The 22,023-nt window shown below is 38.2% G+C and overlaps 1 non-coding gene across 1 annotated transcript; it reads right to left on the bottom strand.

The window, feature by feature from the left end:
* Nucleotides 1–3,008: 3,008 nt before the first annotated feature.
* LOC113756346 lies at nucleotides 3,009–3,115 on the bottom strand. Its single transcript, XR_003465933.1, has one exon. It is a non-coding gene; the product is annotated as a small nucleolar RNA R71 (small nucleolar RNA).
* Between the last annotated feature and the right edge of the window lie 18,908 nt (nucleotides 3,116–22,023).

The raw sequence follows: 22,023 nt of genomic DNA, 5'->3' as shown, positions 1-22,023 counted from the left end.
CCTTGAATACCTTAGAACAAGTTTTAAGTGTTCAAACCGGTTTATCAATTAAAAAAACACGTTTGAATTGTGGTGCCTTCTAACTTCAAATTTGGTTCTTTAATTCGGGTTATTCATGGGTTGAGATTATATCAATACATTTGTGACTACAAAAATTAATTGGGTCTAAGTTATTCGATTGCCAAACATTTGGTGTCGTTTATCTAGATCCCGTGGCTTGTTGAACTATGGGTTTCCTCTATCGATGGGGTTCGTATCATCTAGTGTCAGATCTAGTTAATAAACATCTGGTTATATCCCTTTTATCTTTTATGCTTGAGTCTATTTCTTTGTTGTGTCAATTTAATCGTTAGGGTTTGTATTGTCGTTAGGATGTTCTCTATCTTGCTGTCTGTATCTTTTCCTGTGTTATTCATTGTGTGTTGATGTTTATCTTTTCCTTGTCTTGTTAGTAATTTGTGTCTTGATTCGTTTATAAAAAAAAATTGTTACTAGTCATTGCTTGGTTACTGTTCATATCACTACTCACGTTACTGGTCATCCCAAAGTTACTGTTCATCCGTAATCAAAAAGAAAAAATTGTTCTTGAGTTGTTGTGAGTGGGTTGAAATTCTTACCTGTTTTTTGTGTTGAGTCTTGCAAAATCTTGAGTTGCGAGGGCTGTGTTTGATTGATCTTGAACTATCTTGAGTTTCTTGAATTTCTTAATTACATTCTTGAGAGTTTTTGAAGTTCTTGAATCAATTCTAGGGTCTCTTCGAAATCTTTAACAAGTTCTTGGAATAATCTTGAAGAATCTTGAATTCTTGATCAACCAATCATGAATTCTTGAAGGTTTTAATTCAATCAATTGCAAGTGATAAGTTGTAAATTGTAGTGCATTTATAGGTATACGTTGATAGTTAACCATGATATTTGAGCTTTATTTTGAGTAGAAACTGCTTAATTTTGCTCTTATATTGTTCTAATAGGTGAAAAGTTTAATTGGAGGGAAAATGGACCACAAATGTGGTGCGAAGAAGCAATGAAAAAGGGAAAAGTCAAGAGAAAGAGGATTGGAAGGAACGACATGTTTCAGTATTTTGGTGATAAATTGAGCTACGCAAATCAGATTGAGATGATTCTTGATTCAATTTGAATCTAAGCCAATTTTCTACAACTTTCATGCAGACATAAAAGTTTGGTTCTCATGTTTTCATAGTAAAAAATCCAAATTATTGAAGTATAGTTGCGCTACAATGCTCTTACAATCAAGTTTTAGTATTTTAGGCATATCTTAGTACTCAGATGCCCAAATGACATGATTCTTGTGCCATTAGAAATGCAATTCAAAGGCTACAACTTTCATGTTTCGAGCAAGAGCTAATTTGGCCTTGATGATAAAGATTGTTGGCCTTGAAGTCAATCCACACACAGATTCAAAACAATTCATCTGCGGATATTTCGTAACGTGTGTCGACGTTCATGCCGGAGTTCTTCTAGGCAAGTCATCTGATGCAACTCCGGCGCCAATGCTTTTGCTAGAGTTTATCGGGAGAATGTTCAAAATTGACATTTTTCAGCTCCAATAAGCCCAATCCTGCCCCGTTTCAGATACTACTTTAAGAAACTACAAATAAGGGCTATCTAGTACGTTTTTAGGGGTGAAAAAACATTAGTCAAGCCTAGTTTTAACATCTTTTCATAGTTTACTCTTGAGAGATCAAGATCAAATGAAGGTGAATCAAGGAGTGCGTAAGGAGAAGATTGGAGCAAGCAGCTGAGAAGTTTTCTTTCTCTTTTTCTTATCTTTGTATCAACTCTTTGAATTCGTGGTTTTAATTTCATAATCATGTTGAACTAAATTGTTTCTAGGGTTAGAGTTTTTATGAAGGAATTTGATTAAATTTTTTAGTTTAATTTATTTCCTTTTGTTATGATTTATCTATCTTTATTTTAATTACATGTTTATGTTTGGCCACCATAGACATGCTCTTAGGCCTTGTATTGAATTGAAAAAGGATATACAGCCACAGACTAGATTAGATAAACATACTTAGTCTAATCACGAGAGTGGGTTAGGATTTGTATGATGCACTTATGTCACCGAAGTTTTTAAAGGGTTTAATTGAATACTTGCAATATTGAGAGAGACGTAAGATTTAATTAAGTACACTTTAGATGTATCGAGAGATAATCTAAAATATAAGTGTGTGATGTGTTCGTGGTTTGTTAAGAAATTAATTAAATAATTAACTCAAATTCTGGATTAAAACCTGAAACCCTAGACTCGTGTTTATTGTTTTCTAACCATTACTTTATTTGAATTGCTTATTGTTTTATTGTGTAGTTATAAAATATAACTCCTTGAATTTAAATTTTGTGATTTTATTAAAATAATTAAAATAGAAAATTAATTCGTCCCTGTGGATGGACCACCCTAGCATACTCCAGGTAAATTATTACTACGATTGACCCTTTGCACTTGCAGGAATTCATCGATCAAGTTTTTGGCATCATTGTCGGGGTCGACGCTAAGTTTTCTACTTTAGTTAATTTTGTTTTTTATTTTTATTTCTTCACTTTTGTTTTTGTTTTTCTTGCTTAAGTACCTTGGTTTAAGATGGCTTTAGACATTCCTAACAACCAAAATCCACCACCAGCTCCACCTGCTAGACTTTGTCTGAGGGACATCCAATTTCCCATGATAGCAGTTTCTCCACAATGTATCTAACTAAGTGATGGGGCTACGAATTGCGAGCTCAAGATCTTGCATTTTAATATGCTTCCTACTTTTCATGATTTACCTAATGAAGACCAGCTATCTTTTATCCGAGAATTTTACTCGGTGGTGCAGATTTCCATTGAGTGGGATATCAGAAGATGATCTATAGATGAGGTGTTTTCCCTACTGCGTCAAGGACTATGCTAAATCTTGGCTACTAAACTTACCTGAGGGATTCTTGAGAATTTGGGAAGATGTTTACAATATCTTTATGACCAAGTACTACTCTCTGCAGAAAACTATTGATTTAAGGAATAAGATTTGCTCATTTGCTCAAATGGAGAGAGAAACCATTCATGAAGCTTAGGAACGATTTAAGTTGCTGCTTGCTCAATGTCCTCATCACCAGTATCTATTGGCTCTACAAGTATAGTTTTTCTATGTCAAATGATAGAATCTTCAGTGCCTTGACTTTTGCCATCAAAACTTATCTCAAGTGCAATCAAGATACAGACCCTTATTCTAGTACTCTCCACTTTTTGGTACTCAAGTACAAGAATCCACAATAAGATAATTCACAACTCGGGCCAGCTGGTCCCAACAGTAAATCACCCATATTAGAGATTCCTACCTGACGTACATATCTATCTTCCCCAAGTATCATGATGAAGGTTTTATGCTTATAACAGTCATGATTCATAGCTTATGCCCAAGAAGAGCACCTAGTCCTTTCCACTTATTCACATAATCGGGACCATAACACCACTTGGCCCCAAGCTCACTCCGCACAAAGACCATGCGAAACCTGGCTCTGATACCACCTGTGACAGCCCCACCTCCCCCTAGGGCGTACCCAAGGGTTTGGCGGACCGCCTACCCAATACTCGCTAGGACTTAGTCACAATTCATGAAAACTTTCAAATGAAAACCTTGATAACAAAAGCAATATGAATTTTCAACCTTTAACATATACACTCATGGTCCTCCAACACCCACACGACCTATAAATACAATCAAAGAATCAGACTTACAAAAATCGAACCAAACAAGCAGGCTAGATATCTATGAAGTACACGCTCGAGAAACTAACAATCTTAGAAGAAAGCGAGACTTTTCTCAATTCAACCTCTCATGTCCTCATCCCTGTAAGGAAAACAAATGGCGTGGAATGAGCTAAAACCCTAATGAGGTTCCAAATAACCAAACAGGTAAAGTACGAGGCAAGATAGCATACCCAAACATTAAGAAACAAGTCAAACTCAAATAAATCATGACCCAATATGTAATTAAGCAATTAGCCAGATAAATCATGCAAAAGGGTACAGAAAAAAAAAAGAACACATTCAGGGCAAAGGATATAGGTTGCTCTCAGGAGCAAGTTCCACAGTAGCTTGATCAAGGTCCGTTGACTCTCTATCAACCACGAAAGTATAACGTCCGTAGATCTCCACTTTACACCAGTTTTCGTCCACCGATCAACCCCAACTAGCCCGAACGTCTAAGAAGTACCCAAGATTCGTCGATCTCCTCAACCAAGCCCTTGCTGGCTTGATTCGACCAGCTAGCCCTGGGTTGGACTTATAGTCCCAGATATACAGTAAATTCAGGATATGGCTTATAACCCCAAGTATTCAGATAATCAAAGATTGGAGTCGTTGGCTATTATCGAACGCTCAAACAGTAAAGGTTGGAGACGTTAGTTGTCACTTAACGCTCCGTATTCAGAAATAAACAGTGGTGGTAATATTCGAGCAGACCAATTAGTCGAGAAGATAACACTCCACTCGACAAAACAAGATAGAGATATTGAGACGGAATGAGAGACATCTCCCACTCAGATGGAGTGTGGTACATGGTATCACTTAGCACTAGTGTCGACGAGATAACTCTCCAATCGACTTAATTAGGATAAAAGTACTGAAACGGGATGAGAGGCTGTGAGAACCCGTGGATTTTCTTATTTTCTAGACTTTATTTTATTTAATTGCATGCCTTTTCTATATTTTCCTTATTAGGAAAATTTTCTAGATAATTTTTATGAGTAAATATAGTTCTAAAATTATTTTTCTAGTATTAATTAGTTTTTAAAAATTAAGAGCGTATACCGGTCGTGGGACCCACTAGTGCAGTAAGTTTGATAAAATTCGGCCAATTAGGTTAAGTTTTGTATACAGGGATTAATTTACTAGGTGTTAAGAGATAATTAGAGGTTACTTAGTTAGATTAATCTAGGAGAGACAAAATGATGAGATCAAGCATAAGAATGGACAAGTGTCATGTAACCATTGGAGGGAGGACTTTGACCTACTACTCATCACCTTTACTAAATACCAAAAAATTGACCTAAATCATCTTCATTTCTCTAGCATCTTGGCCGAATTATTGAGGAGAAAAGAAGAGAGAAAGCTTCTTCAATTTTCCCTCCTTTCTTGCTTGAATCTTGCAAACCTACCGTTTAAATTCCAAATTCCTCCACAAAAGTGAGTTGATAAGTTAGTTTAAGGCTTTTAGTGGAGCCATTTGTGAAGAACAAGCTCTAGTTATCTTGCTTCTTGGAGTTGCAAAGGCGAGTTGTCTAGATATCTTCCTTCTCATGATAATAGTGATCAATTAAGGGTTTTTAGTGGTGAAGCATGTCATTTTGTGGATTATTTCTTAAGTTATGGTTGAGTTGTCTAATTTTCTTATTTATTGAGGATTTTTCTGTTTTTATATGTTTCTTATGGGTTGGCCATGGATGATGGCTTGGAATGGTCTAGAATGAAGCTTTAGTGCGTAAATTGTAGCTAAATGCGGAAAATTTCCATGTTGTGCGGAAAAATTCCAGATTAGGGTTTCAATTTCCCCTATTCTTCCCGGTACTGTTACCCCTAGTTAGAGGCCGAATTGGCCTTAGTATAAAACATAAAAGTTGTAGAGAATGATGTTTTATAGTTTCCTACAAAATTTCAGCCCAATCGGAACAAAGTAGCCTGTGAAAAGACTGAAATACCCCTGCTGCCCTGTTTCTGTCCGAAACTGATAATTAGCTTCTGTAATTGGTTAGTTTGACCGGGAATACTACTGATTTGGTTGTCGATGTCCTCTTAAGAATTATATCCTTGTATCTTAGCTTTCAAATGGCTTTGGAATTACCTGAAACGGAGTTGTGTGTGCTGAGATATGATTGAATGAATCAGGACTGCTAGTTGAATTTCACAGTGAGCTTCGAACTGGAAAATCTGGGGTTGTTTTGATAACTTTGACCTAGTTAGGATGAGAACTGGACTAAGTAGTCTTCATCAAAGTTATATCCCTCTGTCTTAGCTTCGAAACGGTATAACTTTCACTTCAATCCAATAAGCGTAGTTTCGGTTATGTCCTTTATGCTAAGTAGTAGTGAATCTGTCTTTTTGGTTCCTTAGCTTAAAGCTTATTTCCGGTCATTTTCCTAGCTAAATCTTGTACTTGGATGACTTTGAGCCTATTGAATGTCTGTTGTGATGAATTTATATTGTGTATGACTTTGGGATTGATTCAGGAAAATAATGAAGCCATAAGTGGCTGAAAAATAGGTAAATACAAAGGGCGTGCTGCCCAAATTTACACTCGAGGATTAGGTAACGATTTGAGAGCAAATACCATATGAACCATCTAGGGTATTTGTGTCCTCTTTTATCGAGGTATATAAGGTCAAATTTGGCCGAAACTTGTCCACTTGGAAAAAAAATGAAATTTACGACTAATAGAAATACGTTTTCTTCATTTCTTCGACTCAAATGGATATTTCTAAGTTTTACGAGCGAGCATGAATTTTCCAAATGTTTTACTCATGTCCTTTGGTTTAAATGTACTATTTTCACGTCCAAAATCATATGTCCAAAATACTAGTAGTATTTGAATTGTCTTCGATTCACCTAAGTTTTGCTGGAGGAACTGTAATATTTTCTCTTGATTAACCTTAGGGTTCATCGGTGATTGAAAGTGTTACCCGGAAAGATATTCTGGACATTATTTCTCCTTAATAGGTGAGTGTACCCCTCCCCTGAATTGTTGTTTGATTGGTTCATCTATACTTGAAATGTGTGTCATGGATAACTATGAACTCTGTTATTCGGAATGAGACGAGGGTGTACTTTATCACACTCGTTCTCTTGCCTGAACTGAATGAACTGGAATCTCTTACCTGTACTTGTTATGAACTTGAACTTGTTACTTGCGCTTGTTATGAGATCGTTTGGAAGTGTGTCCAACAATTTTCCTGTTAACTTGAGCTCAACCTCATGGGGAGTTAATTAAATCGAGCCAGCAAGGGTTTGGTCGAGGTAATTGACAATCCATGGGTGCCTGTTCCTGGGGAATCTTTAGGTATTAAGACTCTTGATTCCGGTATACTCGAGTATTACCATTCCTGTTCCTATTTGGCGTTCGGACCCGGTAAGGGGTATGTTTGGTGAACGGGATTTTGGCGTTAAAGTGGTGTTCTACGGGACTGGTTCCTTCATTTGAACGTTGACGGAGGGTCAACGAGGCTGGATCAAGTATTGCAACGGGGATTTGGCTCCTGAGAGCCACCTGTATACTTTACATTGTGGTGTTCTTTCATTTCTTGTATCTGATGTGAATATGTGCCTTAAAAGTGATTTTTCATGAGTTCTACTATTCCTACCGTTTATACTTTTGGTACCTCATTGAGCTTTTAGCTCACCCCGTCCCGATATCCTTGTTTTCCTTACAGGGAACCATCTTTTGGACCAATGATCATTTTGAAGAATGAATTGAGCCTGTATAAACACCCTTTTGTATAGCTCCATGGAAGTTGGAAACCCTAAATGTATTTTAATACAATGTTTCCTTTTGGTTTGTAAACTTACTACTATGTATATTTTGAAGTGTTTCCTCATGTTTATGTGACATATATTTGGGAATGTACATTCTCTCATGTTAAACAAAGTGTACTGGTACGGGGATGGACTGTGACGTAGCAGCGGCTCTTCCATTTCGTTTTAATTTTCGTGGGAATGCTGTACCAAAGATTGATTGTATCTCTTACTTTGGCTCATTTGGTTCTGAATGTTACCTTTTTGAAGTTCTTTTGAGCGTTTGGCAGGCGGTCCGCCAAACCCTTTGGTTCGCCTTAGGGTGAGGTGGGGCTGTCACAGAGGCACCTCCCAGTCAGATGGACAATGGTACATGCTACTGCTCAGCACTTACAATTCAAGCACAAGCACCAACACAAGTACAGGTCAATCAAGTGCAAGCGAGTACAAGATCATTCAAGAAAGGGAGGCCGAGCGCGATAAGGACACACTCGCCTAACCAGAATCAAGTCAGTAATGTCTAGCAATTCACATTCTCAAGTATTCCAAGTATTTCAAGTCAATATATAGGTCATATACAAATCAAATTACTTGTTCATGCGTGAAGGAGGCATCAAGTGTTTATTCAAGTCGGGTCAATTGAGTGTACATAAGCGCACACTCACCTAAACTGGTTCAAGTCACAAATAAGTTCAACATATCATGTTTCAAACATTTCAAGTATTTCAAGTCCAAACAGTTGAAAATCAGGTGGTTAAGAACCCTGATCAAACAAGAAAACTAGAAGAAAGCTGCACAAATCAATAATTTTTTCAGCAAGTCCGGCCACAAATCCGGCCAAAAAGTGGCCGAATCTTGGCCACTTTTTAGTTGTGACAAAATGGCTAACACATGTTTTAACAAAATCTCACAAATTTAGTCGAGTTAGGTCAAGTGCGATAAAGTACACACTTGCCTATGAGACAAGAAATCAAGTATCTAGCATTGTCTAACAACAATGAGCATGTAACACGTAAGTCGGTGGGATAACCACCCGAGTGACCAATAAGTCAAGTGCAAGCAAAGCAAAGCATACCCAAAATACATGAAGAAATTAAGGTTTTTAAGATTTCATTTCCTTTCACTTAAACCTCAATTCCACTCATAAACCATACCCAAAATGATGTACCAACTCCAACCTTAAAGTGGGAAATGAAAGTAAAAACGGTTCTAAGAGAACAGAATTTTCCAGTTTTTGTGCAACATTATTTGAAAAATCATATCTCAAGTTTCTTAAGTCCAAAATTTATAAAATTTATACCATCATAAAATAGACTCAAAGGGTTACAATTTCCCAGAAGACACATTTGTAAGATTCAGTCCACAAGTTAGTCAAATTCAAGCCCCAAGTTGCTGCTTCATCCAGTCAAAAGACAACAGGTATGGCAAATCAGTCAATTTTGAAAAATCACAGATATTCATAAAAATTGAGAAAAGTTATGAAATTTGTAGAGTATAAATTATTCTGAATTTAGTTTCAAACGCAACAAACGGAACTCAATTATGACTTTTCTACACCAAGATATAATAGATTTCCTAAGACTGCCCAAGGTTCCCTGCGGACAAATTTTCAGCAGCACTTCCTTTGTGTTTACCCATTTTTCTTCTAGCCAATTCAAGGCTTCATTCTTACCACAAAATAGCCTCAACTCAAGCATATACTTACAAGGCCAACAACTCACTAAATCAAGCATATATATAGCATGTGACGCCCCCACTTCTCCCTAAGGCGAACCAAAGGGTATCCGCGGGACGCCTGCCCAGCTCTCGCCAGGACTCACTACAATCCATCATTCAAAAGCCCGAAATACCTTAAGTAACTTCAATACATAATTAAAGTACTTCAAATGTCTCACACTTACAATTATGCAGCTTTCAAGCTTAATTACAACCCCACGGAAAAGGGTACAATCGCCATCCGTTATAATATAACTTAAAATCTTCAAAAGAAAGCAATCTAATACTACTCACGAGCACCCTTGGTCTCGAACCCTGTAAAAGAAAACCACAACGTGGGATGAGCTACACAGCCCAGTGAGGTTCCAAGACACTCTAACAGTTCAAATAAATCAAGTAGATTGGGCATATCATAAGCATGGTTCAAGGTTACACAATGGCATGTTATCATGAGGTGATAATCATTGTACGGGTAATTTGAGACATTATCATGGTATGAGACATTTATCATGAGACAGTTATTATGGTTCAAGACATTGGCATGTATAGTTCACGAGTGATTGGAGCTTATTACAGGCATAGCTCAGGATTTCATATTGGCATTTTAGCATGAAACAATTATCATGATACCAGGTAAACATATACTGTAGGATACGGTGTTCCAGTGGAACCCTGTCGGTCATCTGCACCTTGTGACTTCCGGATCCCCTCGATTTGACTGGCCATCACCTTATCCCTCCAGTGGTAATACTCGAGTATACCGAAACGGTGGCCCAGGGTTCCAACCTACCCGACCGAGCCCAGTCCTGGCTCGAGTAGGTCAGTAACCAAGGGCAGGGCCCAAGTTCAGCTTAGAGCTTACAACATGCACAGGTAACCAAGTAATTCGACAAAAGGTAAACTTCATCATTTGAGTAGGTCGAGTGAGGTAAAGTACACACTCGCCTAATAATGATGGACAGCTTCATATAACATGTGATTCATGATAATCAAGTAATCAGGTAGATACTTAGCACGTAAGCACGTAAGCAATACAAGTTGATTTCATGGGAGCATGTAATTCACGGATATCGAATAGTCATGTAGATTGGAAATCATGTGAGCAAATAGTCAAGTAATCAAGTAGTCATGTGGTTGGTAAACGGTTGACGGTCAACGGTTGACGGTCAACGGTTGACGGTTAACGGTTAACGGTTAAGTAGTGACGGTTAATTGACAGGCATTTGTCATATGAATAGGCCATCATTGGCCGTTATCCCATTTTTACCATGTGAGAGTCGAGGAGATTCACTCCAATGACGTATGCAACCTAAGCATACCAAGTCATGTTATTCGAGCATTTCCAAGCATGAGTTATTCATTTCGAAAGAGAACAAGTGCGATAAAGTACACACTCGACTCTATTTCTCAAAATCAAGTAGGCTAAGTAAACAATCTAGCAAGTTAAGCATGTATCGAGTTCATATGGTCATTTGATATGGTTAATCATTTAACCAATTCATGTAGATATACAATGCAAGTATACATTCCTTAAATAGACATGAGTATGGTAAATGTCGCGCCCCATTTTTTTGGAAAAATAAAATGATTGCTTTTGGGATTTTATTGGTTTGGAAAAAGTGAATTTTTTTTTTGATAAAAATAAAAATGGATGGTTTGAGAAAGATGTATTTTGTGATTTGGAAAATGAATTGTGATTTAAAAGAAAGATGGGTCTAAATGGGACTTTTGAAACTGCGACGATTTGACCCAAGAAAAATAGTTCAAAAAGGGTTTTTTATATGAAAAATGGAGTCGCCACTTGGTATAGAGTTAGGGTGTACCAAGTCACCCAAAAAGTGAATTTTTAAGGAAAAAAGTAAGAAACCCTTTTGAACGACTCCTAGTCCACGCAAACAAAGAAAAAGATTCGGGAATCACATTTGACGAAGGGGAAGGCAAGGATAAAAATCCAAGGCACCCCTTCGACCTAGCCAAGGCTAGTTGCGTTGATTTAATAAAAAATTTTCTTGTTTTAACCAAAGAATTTATTACATTTGGATGTGCTACATGAATGCAAAACCCTAGACCTAGGGGTATTGGGGGAAATTTCTCTTCAAAGGTTGAGTGGTGCCAATCACATTAATTGTGAAGCCCAATAATGACCCTTTGGAGAGGTCACGAATAATGCGAGTGGGATGCAAATGAATGAAATGCATGTATGCAATGTGAGGACATGAGTTTGGAAAAAAAGTAAATAAAAGACAAGAATGTGTAAGTAAAAATGTGCACGTGAGTGAGCAAGGTATGATATGTGAAATGATAATATAAAGTGCATGTGTGCAAGTAATGATAAAAGCGTTCGTGTGCAAGTGAGGATTATAAAAGTGCACGTGTGCAAAGTGAAAGTGTAATGAGGGTAAAAATGGGATAATGGATGCATGGACCTAGGGAATTCATGCATACTGAGTACGGGGAGACCTAAATCGTGACTCAATTTGCCCTTTTATAGAGGGAATACAAGCGTGCTAAGGCTTATAAAAAGCCACACTCGTCTATATCCCATATTTAAGGGGACTCTCAAGCAAATGAACCCTATAACTAGTATGAAATGCAAAAATCCTAAATGAAGGGAAAAAGGGTTTCAAGGAGCATGCCAAATGCTAAGTTAAGAAAAATGCATGACATGTGATGAACACGCAAATATGTACTAACGAGGGGAAGTCCCTAAGGGTCTAGCGTTGGACTAGCCCATTCTATGGATTCCGACTAGCGTTGGACTAGTGGAAACGTACATCCGTCCATCACATTCATTCATGGCTATGGAAAGCGAGTAGACATGCCAAACACTTATAAACACATAGCACATAACACTTAGCATGCTCAACTAGATGCAAGAACCTAATTGAAACAAGTAACACATAACACATGGGCAATTGAAGCCCTAGCTATTACATTTGCTAGCTAGGCACACGTCTTCGATAGGTCTTCATTGAATGTTCCTTCAAGCCCTATCTATTACAAGCCAAGAGGTGTACACATACCCCATAAAGAATAACTTAAATAAAAAGCAAAAGTAAATGACATAAATAAAAGAAATTAAATTAAAGGAAGGCTAGGAAAGCAAAATAGACATGCATATTCACATAACACGTAGGAGCACATAGGGTCAAATGAAGTGCAAATAAGGGATAGAATGTACCTCCCTTGAATCGATGCTCTAATGAAGTGAAATTATTAAATTACCCTCCAAAATAATAAAAATGTCAAGGTACCACTTTAATTATCAAATAATCACATGAAACAACCATTAAACACAAAAGTGGAAATTAAGCATGGAACGAAAATTAAATATGGAATAGATCATGCACGTGCAAGCAAAAATCGGTCTCAAATAAAGGGTCTCAAGAATTTAAAGTGGGGTGCTAAATTGAAATGCTTACGGTGGAATCCATCACAATCAAATGCAACAATCACAAAAAGAGAAAAACTATCACAGAAATTATTTATTATGATTAAATAACAAAATTATCTAAGAAAAACTGAATCAAATGAAACCAAGACTATGAATTCTTCCAAGATTATTAAGCTTTCATGACATTGGGAGGAACCCAGATGTCTTTGGTATATAAAAATCCTCCAAACACACACTAAACCCCTCGGAATACAGATTTTCCATCAACAAGGGTGTCAAAAAAAAATGAAGAATCTTAACACCTCCTTAAGACCTTTTGAGAAGAAAATAGATGTAATAACATCAATAAAAGTAGACTGCAATAGATCCCTATTAAAATCAAGTTTGATCAATTCGCTACTGTGAGTCAAGTATCTTTCTCCACTACACTCAAAGGAAGCAGGTAATAACAGCAAAAGCAAGAGACAAAGTGCAGCAAACATCCTTTCGGCAATTTCTGGTTCCAAATGCAGATTTCAGGAGCTCTTTGATCACAACTTCCCATCTAATCTCCAAAGAAACTTGAACTAAGCAACGAAACACATATCTTTCACATCCCAACCAACACCACTTATAAGGAAATCATGCAAGTTCTATGCAGGTCTACAGGAGGTATAAGTCTGCAATTTTTATGGCGGTTTCGGTTCTGTGAATGCCGAATGCCAATTTTCATCCCAAACATAAACTAGTTAGCTTCAACCAACTCAAATGTGGATCAAAACAGCGATGCAACCATTCATTCCTTCCATTTTTAATACCCAACTCTCATGTTTTAATGCAATGACAGAAGTAAAGAGTATGCAGCAAATCTGGAAAATGTTTTGTGACTTTCATGCTCTGAAACTTCGGCAACATCATGTTGCCAGTTCTAAAAATCATCTCAAACCAGAATCCAGCTAAAACTTATCATTAAGGTAGTATACTAAGCATGCAAAGGAAAAGAGTTGGTCGACACTTCTGCAAACAAACAAATTGAGACTATACAACTCAAACAGAAACAACCACATTTTACAACCCAAAAAATGCATTCCTCGCAGACCCCAGCGATGAACTTCAGTGGAACTTGCAAATCCATTAGGCAACACACTAAACCAATACTCTAACATGATTACCAAGAACAAATAGCAAACAACCATCAAGAGTGTCAAAATAGTCATGATTTCGGCAATTCTGCAACCTATTGCTGCAAAGTTGCAGCTTTAAACTCTTTACACAACCGAGAGGTATTCATGCATAGCAATTCGAGAAAATCATGATAGATTCGACACTCAACCAAATGCAAAAACTTGGGATAAGGGGAAAGGACTATCCAGCAAACTTTCGGGCATCAAATGCAATTACTACCTTAAACATGTAAGATGATCTTCATAAAGCAAGATTTAAGTGTTGGATTAACATCTATTTGATTAGATGATGAAGTCAGAAATTTCGGTCATTAGATGCTCAAGACAACCGTGGATAGCAGCCCTCTTTCCTAGCATAATTCTCACAAAGAAAATTCTGATAACAAACTACAATTCCAACTCTGCTCTCTCGGCCATCACACAGTTTTTTTTTCAACTTTTAGTCAGTCCTAAACAGAATTTTCCTTCGGTTAAAACCTTGTATTTGGCACTTAAATCTCACATGCACAACTACTGAACTGATTAGCTAGCATTTCCAGTCCAAATTCAGTTCGGTTATTACCAAGAATTCGTCAATCAACCAGCAATTTGTTCAGCTTCCCTCGGATGAGCTTGCATGCAAGCCGATTTTGTTTCATCTCTTCTTTTCTAGCTTAATCTGAGCTAACTAACTTCATGCAAGACTTAACCATCCAGTTCTTAGTTAGTTAATAACATTTAAAAGCTCAGATTACTCCAAGAAACAAGATTAACGCTGCATTATCCAAATCAGTTCTCGGCCAACTCATTTCTTTTGCAAAACAGATTTTCTCAGGTGGTAATTTCATCATCCAGTCGCACCATCCAACATGCAGACTCTTAATCTCTATCATCTACCATTAATTAGCTTAAATTTGGCTCAGAAATTACCTCTGTAACAACTCAGCTCACGCACAAAAAAAATCTGAAAATTTTTCTTCCTTCCTCTCGGCTTCACGCACCAGTTCGGTTCGCGGGTTGGTGTTGCAGCTGCGGTTGTTGAAGTGGGTGGATGATCGCAGTTGGTTGAGGGTGAAGGGTGCAGAAATGGGAGGAACTCACGCAGTGTCTTCCTTTCCGTTGCTCTAGCTCACGGTCTGGACAGAAGGGAGAAGAAGAAAGATTGCAGCTCGCTGTTTTCTTCCCTCTCGTGGTGCTTACCAGGTAAGTCTCCCTCTCTCTTTTGGTCTTGGTCCGAAGCTAAAAAAATGTGGAGTGGAACTGGAATGTTCTTTGTGGTTTTGGCTGAGGTAGTGGAGTGGAGCTGGAATGTTCTTTTTGGTTTTTTTTTAGGCTGAGGTAGTGGAGTGGAGCTGGAATGTTCTTTGTGGTTTAGGCTGAGGTAGTGGAGTGGAGTCGGTAGTTTATAAGATGTAGTGCTGCAGTGGAGAAATGGATCCGGCAGAAAATGGAATTGTGATCTTTTTTTTCTTCTTTTTTTTTTCTCAACTTAATAATTTAACAAAAATAATAGTAAAACTAAATAATAATAGAAACAACAATTTTAATTACAAACACATCAAAATCAATCAAACTAGAAATAACAAAATTACCATTTTCGATCTTTTCTTTCATTTTCATCATTTTTCATCATTTTTCCCTTCTTTTCTTTTTCAAAATAAATTAACAAAAATAAACCAAAATGCCAAAAAAATTAAATTTGAATGTATTTTTGTGAACAATTTTCCTTTTTCTCCTTTTTTTTTTTTTTCATGATTTTTCTACGCTAAAACTTAAAAAATAAAAATAGAAACTAGAAACTAAAAAAAAACTAAAAGTAACCACGACAAATGAGAATAAAAAGTAAAAGAAATTACACCAAAAATTTGGTGTCTACAGTTTGCCCCTCTTTGTCTGAGTTTTGGAAAAACTTGAGACAAAGAAGTAGACACCAAATACTTACCTGCTTTATTCGGTGGCAAACGTCACGAACGGTGGACGTTTTAGAAATAAGGACTGACCCCTTTTGGCAAAACTTTTAAAATGGAATTGACTTAGACAGGAGATTTAAAGTGGGATTGACCCGAACGGAATTTAAAGACGGGACTGGCCCAAACAGGAACTTAAAGCGGGACTGACCCGAACAAGAATTTAAAACCGGACTGGCCCGAACAGAAATTTTAAAACGGGACTGACCCGAACAGGAATTTAAAACGGGACTGGCCCGAACAAGAATTTTAAAATGGGACTGGCCCGGACAAGAATTTAAAAACGGGACTGACCCGAACAGGAATTTAAAACGGGACTGGCCCGAACAAGAATTTTAAAATGGGACTGGCCCGGACAAGAATTTAAAACGGGACTGACCCGAACAGGAATTTAAAACCGGACAAGAATTTAAAACGGGACTGGCCCGAACAGGAATTTAAAACGGGACTGGCCCGAACAGAATTTAACGGGACTGGCCCGGACAAGAATTTAAAACGGGACTGACCCGAACAGGAATTTAAAACGGGACTGGCCCGAACAGGAATTTAAAACGGGACTGGCCCGAACAGGAATTTAAAACGGGACTGACCCGAACAAGGATTTAAAACGGGACTGGCCCGAACAAGAATTTAAAACGGGACTGCACTGGGGAAATTTAAACAATGAATTGAGTTTTTTTTTTTTTTTTTTTTTTACCTGAGAATAGTTCAACTTTTGTACCAAGAGGGAAATTTGGATTTCTGTGACCGAAACGATAGCTGATGCTGTTTCTTATGATCGAGTCTTGCAAATAACATCGATCCTTGTTTACTGGGAAGCTTTGTCTGACATCGGTTTAGGTGCCAAAAAGAGAGTGGCTGCTTTTGTTTGTAAATGCCACATTCATGCAAGAAAAGAAGAAATAATGGGCTTGCCACCATTATTTGATCCGGTTTGCCTTGAGAATCGTGTAAACATGAGTCTTGTGATGCTTTTATTTCGGCTTGGCGGCGTCTGCCTTAAACCTTTTAATTTCTGAGACTGATAAAATGCAGATTTACCACGTCACCCAATCCAGGTGGTAGCTTTGTTGCATGTTACTCACTGTAGCTGATGATTGAATCCCTTATCTTTGCCCAAACCTTAGGGTTTATCATTTATTTGAATTTAATGGTGAAAGAATGATGCGTAAAAATTTATCACATAACAATCAATGTATATGCAAGATTATTTCCTATGTCAGGCAAAGATAAACATGCAGAAAAATGCAGACAACCATAGATAGTAGAAGGCAAATGAATTAAAGAAACCAGGAGATTTACATTTTGTAAAATGGTGTTTATACAGAAAATACAAGTTTAGCCAATGAATATCATATTCAAGACTTCGGATATTTTTCGCTTCGGAATCCGATACTAGCAGAAGTTTCACAAATATGAGGAAAACCCTCAATGAACCGGGTCACCAGCTGTTCCTTCTCGAGCTTGACCGTTGTGAAAACCTACCTTGGCGCCCTTTCGGGTTTTCACCAAGGTTGCCCCCACCCTTTTATTTTTGCTTTTGTTGTTTTTCTTTTCTCTTTTCCTTTCCTTTTTTTCCTTTTTTTTTTTTTTTCTTTTTTCTTTTTTTCTTTTTTTTCTTTTTTTTCCTTTTTTTTTCTTTCTTTTTTCTTTTCCTTTTTCCTTTTTTTTCTTTTTTTTTCTTTTTCTTTTTCTTTCGAGGTGCCCTTTCGGGTTTTCACCTAAAGAAGAATGAAATATCTCGACCATGATCGACTCAGAAACATGAATTAAAGATTTCTGGCATCAGTAAAATGTACTTCCCTTGTAAAATTAGGCGAAGACATTACGGACATCACCTGCCAGTTGATTAACAAATTTTCTTATAGAAATGCAGCAAGTGACGAAAACCAGGACTTTGGGCTTTTGTAATGAGGTCAGGTGGGGTGTTTTTCAAGAAAGTTGAGGCTTGAAAGCAGATTTGATACGAGGGGTGAAATAACTTGAGATTGCACCCTTTTGAGAACAACTCCGAAACTGAGGAAAATTTGCCCCAGTTTGATCAGATTTTCTCTCTTTGCATTTTTCATTGTATTTTCCTCACTTTTTGCATTTTTCTTTGAAAACTAAATTTGCCCCAGTGTAGGTTTTTTTTTTTTCGAAACAAATTTGCCCCAGTGTGGGGTTTGCAATTCTCAAGGGTTATCAAACGAGATTTGTCAATTCTGATGGCTCAAAGGGGACAAGTAGAGATAAAATGTTTTTTAGTGTAAAAGAAGATGGCCTGACTTGCATTTCGCCATTTGCATGAATTTCTAAAGAAAATTTGCATGATCAAATGAAAAACTTTTTGCACATATCTGAGTTGATGGGTTGAGGGAAAACCCGTCCATCCATTTCCGCCAAAATAAGAGCTCCGCCAGGTAATACCTTTTGGATAATGAACGGCCCTTGCCAATTTGGAGCGAACTTGCCTTTAGCTTCATCTTGCATTGACAAAATTCGCTTCAGTACCTTATCACCTTCTTCAAATGCCCGCCGATGGACTTTTTTGTTGTAAGCTCGGGCCACACGTTTTTGATAGCATTGCCCATGACAGATAGCATTGAATCGCTTCTCATCTATCAAAGTCAATTGCTCATGGCGCTGCTTGATCCAATCGGCCTCCTCCAATTTAGCTTCCATAAGGATTCGTAGCGACGGAATTTCAACCTCAGCTGGTAATACAGCTTCCATCCCATACATAAGTGAATATGGCGTTGCCCCAGTCGATGTCCGAATAGAAGTCCGGTACGCCATCAATGCATAAGGCAACTTTTCATGCCAATCGCGATGCTTTTCTGTCATTTTGCGGATAATTTTCTTCAGATTCTTATTTGCGGCTTCTACAGCTCCATTCATCTGAGGCCTATAAATGGCAGAATTGCGGTGTTTGATTTTGAACTGCTCACATAGTCCATCTACCATGTCATTGTTCAGATTCTTGGCATTGTCCGTGATAAGCGTTTCGGGTACTCCGAAGCGACAGATGATGTGATCTCTCAGGAAATTGGCCACTACCTTCTTCGTGACATGTTTGAATGACTCTGCTTCAACCCATTTGGTAAAGTACTCGATCGCCACCAATATAAATCGATGTCCATTTGAAGCGGGAGGATCGATTGTACCAATCACGTCCATACCCCACATTGAACAGGGCCATGGGGCGGTCATGCTATGCAGTTCAGTGGGTGGAGCGCGTATAATGTCACCGTGCATTTGGCATTTTATACATCTCCGGACAAAATCTATACAATCATGCTCCATAGTAAGCCAGAAGTATCCGGTTCTCATGATTTTCTTCGCTAGCAAATGGCCATTCATGTGAGGTCCACAAACGCCACTATGCACTTCCTTCATCATATATTGAGCTTCATCTTCATCAATGCACCTTAAAAGGTTCAAATCCGAGGTTCTTTTGTACAACACTTCTCCATTTAAGAAAAATTTGGAAGCCATTCTACGCAGAAAATTCTTGTCTTTTGTACCAGCATGCAGAGGGTAAGACCCAGTTTTAAGAAACTCCTTAAGATCACTATACCAAGGAACATTGTCAAAAGACTCATTTGCAACCCAGCATTGTCTTGGGAACAGGATCTCTTTTGAACTTGGATTGGTTCGATCTTTAATTCATCTGGATACTGGATCATGGAAGCTAAAGTGGCCAAAGCATCAGCAAATGCGTTTCGGGCTCGAGGAAGATGTCTGAATTCCAAATTTTGAAATTGCTTGGCCAGAGTGAGCAGACTACAATGGTAGGGTAGAATTTTTGAATCTTTGGTTATCCACTGCTTCAAAGTTTGGTTCACGAGCAAATCTGAATCACTAAAAGCTATCAACTCCTTGATTTCCATTTCCAAAGCCATTTTGAGACCAAAAATGCAGGCTTCATATTCAGCCATGTTATTCGTGCAAGCGAATTGCAATTTGGCAGCGGCAGGGTAGTGCTTCCCTTCGGGTGACACCAAAACAGCTCCAATTCCAACTCCGAGAGAATTCGAAGCTCCATCGAAGAAAAGCCTCCATTCAGGACTTTGTTCACTTATATCATCTGCAGCGCTTACAAATAGGACCCTCTCGTCAGGGAAATAAGTACGGAGTGGTTGATAATCATCATCCCTTGGATTTTCCGCCAAATGATCAGCTATAACTTGCCCCTTGACCGCCTTTTGTGAGGTGAAAACAATATCGAATTCTGAGAGAATTATCTGCCATTTCGCCAAACGCCCAGTCAACATCGGCTTCTCCAAAAGATACTTCAAAGGATCAGATCGGGAAATAAGATAAGTGGTATGGCTCAACAGGTAGTGTCTCAACTTTTGGGCTGCCCAGGCCAATGCACAGCAGCTTTTCTCAATGAATGAATAATTAGCCTCGTACTGCGTGAACTTTTTGCTTAGATAGTAAATGGCTTGTTCTTTCCTTCCGGATTCATCGTGCTGACCCAGAACACACCCTACTGCTCCATCGAGTACAGATAAATACATAATCAAAGGTCGGCCCGGTTTGGGCGGCACTAAAACTGGTGGATGCAACAAATAATCTTTAATCTTGTCAAAAGCCTGTTGACACTCCTCATTCCAATACAACGGCACATTCTTTCTCAATAATTTGAACAACGGCTCGCATGTGGCAGTTAGCTGGCCGATGAACCTCCCAATGAAATTGATCTTCCCTAAGAAGCTTTTCACGTCCTTCTGAGTTTTCGGCACTGGCATATCTCGAATTGCTTTGATTTTTGCCGGATCTATTTCTATGCCCTTCTTGCTAACAATGAATCCCAACAGCTTACCCGCAGGTGCTCCGAAGGCGCATTTTGCAGGATTTAGCTTCAAATTGTACTTCCGTAACCTCTCGAATAATTTCTTCAGATCAACCAAGTGGTCCTCTGCCCTTTTGGACTTGATTATAATATCATCCACGTAGACCTCCATCTCCCGGTGGATCATATCATGAAATAGGGTTGTCATGGTCCTCTGATATGTTGCTCCAGCATTCTTTAAACCGAAAGGCATGACTCGGTAGCAAAAGGTACCCCAAGGGGTAATGAAAGCAGTCTTCTCCCTATCCTCCTCTGCCATTAAAATTTGGTGGTAGCCAGCAAAACAATCGCAAAAGGTTTCAATCTCATGTCCGGCCGTATTGTCTAAGAGAATGTGAATGTTTGGTAGAGGGAAATCATCTTTAGGACTGGCTTTATTAAGGTCTCTATAGTCAATACAAACTCTTACCTCTCCACTCTTTTTTGGAACAGGGACAGGATTTGAAAGCCAAATTGGGTAATGGGAAACAATGATAATGTTGGTTTTGAGTTGTTTTTCAATCTGCTCTTTTATTTTGAGACTTATATCTGGTTTGAATTTTCTGGGTTTTTGTTTTACGGGTGGAAAAGAAGGGTCTGTGGGTAACCTATGCACCACCACATCAGTTGAAATGCCAGTCATATCATCATAGGACCACGCAAATACATCCTGGAACATGGTCAAGAATTCAAACAACTCCTTTTTCTGCCTTTCATTCAAATGAATACTAATTTGCACCTCCTTAACCTCATCCTCAGTGCCAATATTAACCTTTTCTGTTTCTTCCAGGTTCGGTTTTGGTTTTTCCTCATATTGTTCAAAGTCCTTTGCAAAAGAATCGAATACTTCCTCATTATCACTCTCGCTTTGGAGTTCAGATTCACAGACCTCCAAGTCGTGAGTGATATAGAGATTGCCATTATCGTATTCCAGAACTGTGATATCCAAAGGGTCAAATAATTTTATTTTTGGCCATCTGAAAGAATTAACGAATGTTGGATAATAAGTAAATAAGCATACAACAAACAAATGAATCAAGCAATATGAATATAAACAATCGAATAAACAACACAACAATGACAAGAACAACTTGTGCATTTTCATAAAGACCTTTGATTGAAAGCAAATTGAAACGAAAGCTTAACAATATTTACATGCACAAACGTTAGTTAAAAGGAAAATTGTTTTCATTGGCTATTTACAGATGCAAAGGTATTTTCATGAATTCACATGAATGATAAACCCCTTTTAGTTTACCGAAACTCCTTCCGAACGGGCAGGGACTCGGCTGTCCAATTGGGAATTGATCCTTCGGGGATGTCAGGAAATTCAGCTTCGCCTGGAACACTATCCTCAAATGTTGCCCCAACGAACAATTGAGCCAAACTTGCTTCAATTTCGTCGACTGGATTAACCTCTGATGTGATAACCTCTGTTGGTCGTGGAAAAGTATACCGCAGTGGTGGAATGTCAAAAACCCT

The sequence above is a fragment of the Coffea eugenioides genome, unplaced genomic scaffold (genome assembly GCF_003713205.1).
Source record: "Coffea eugenioides isolate CCC68of unplaced genomic scaffold, Ceug_1.0 ScVebR1_218;HRSCAF=857, whole genome shotgun sequence".
Taxonomy (NCBI): Eukaryota; Viridiplantae; Streptophyta; class Magnoliopsida; order Gentianales; family Rubiaceae; genus Coffea; species Coffea eugenioides.
Note: the sequence above shows the minus strand (reverse complement) of the source record. Positions and strands in the feature narration are given on the sequence as shown.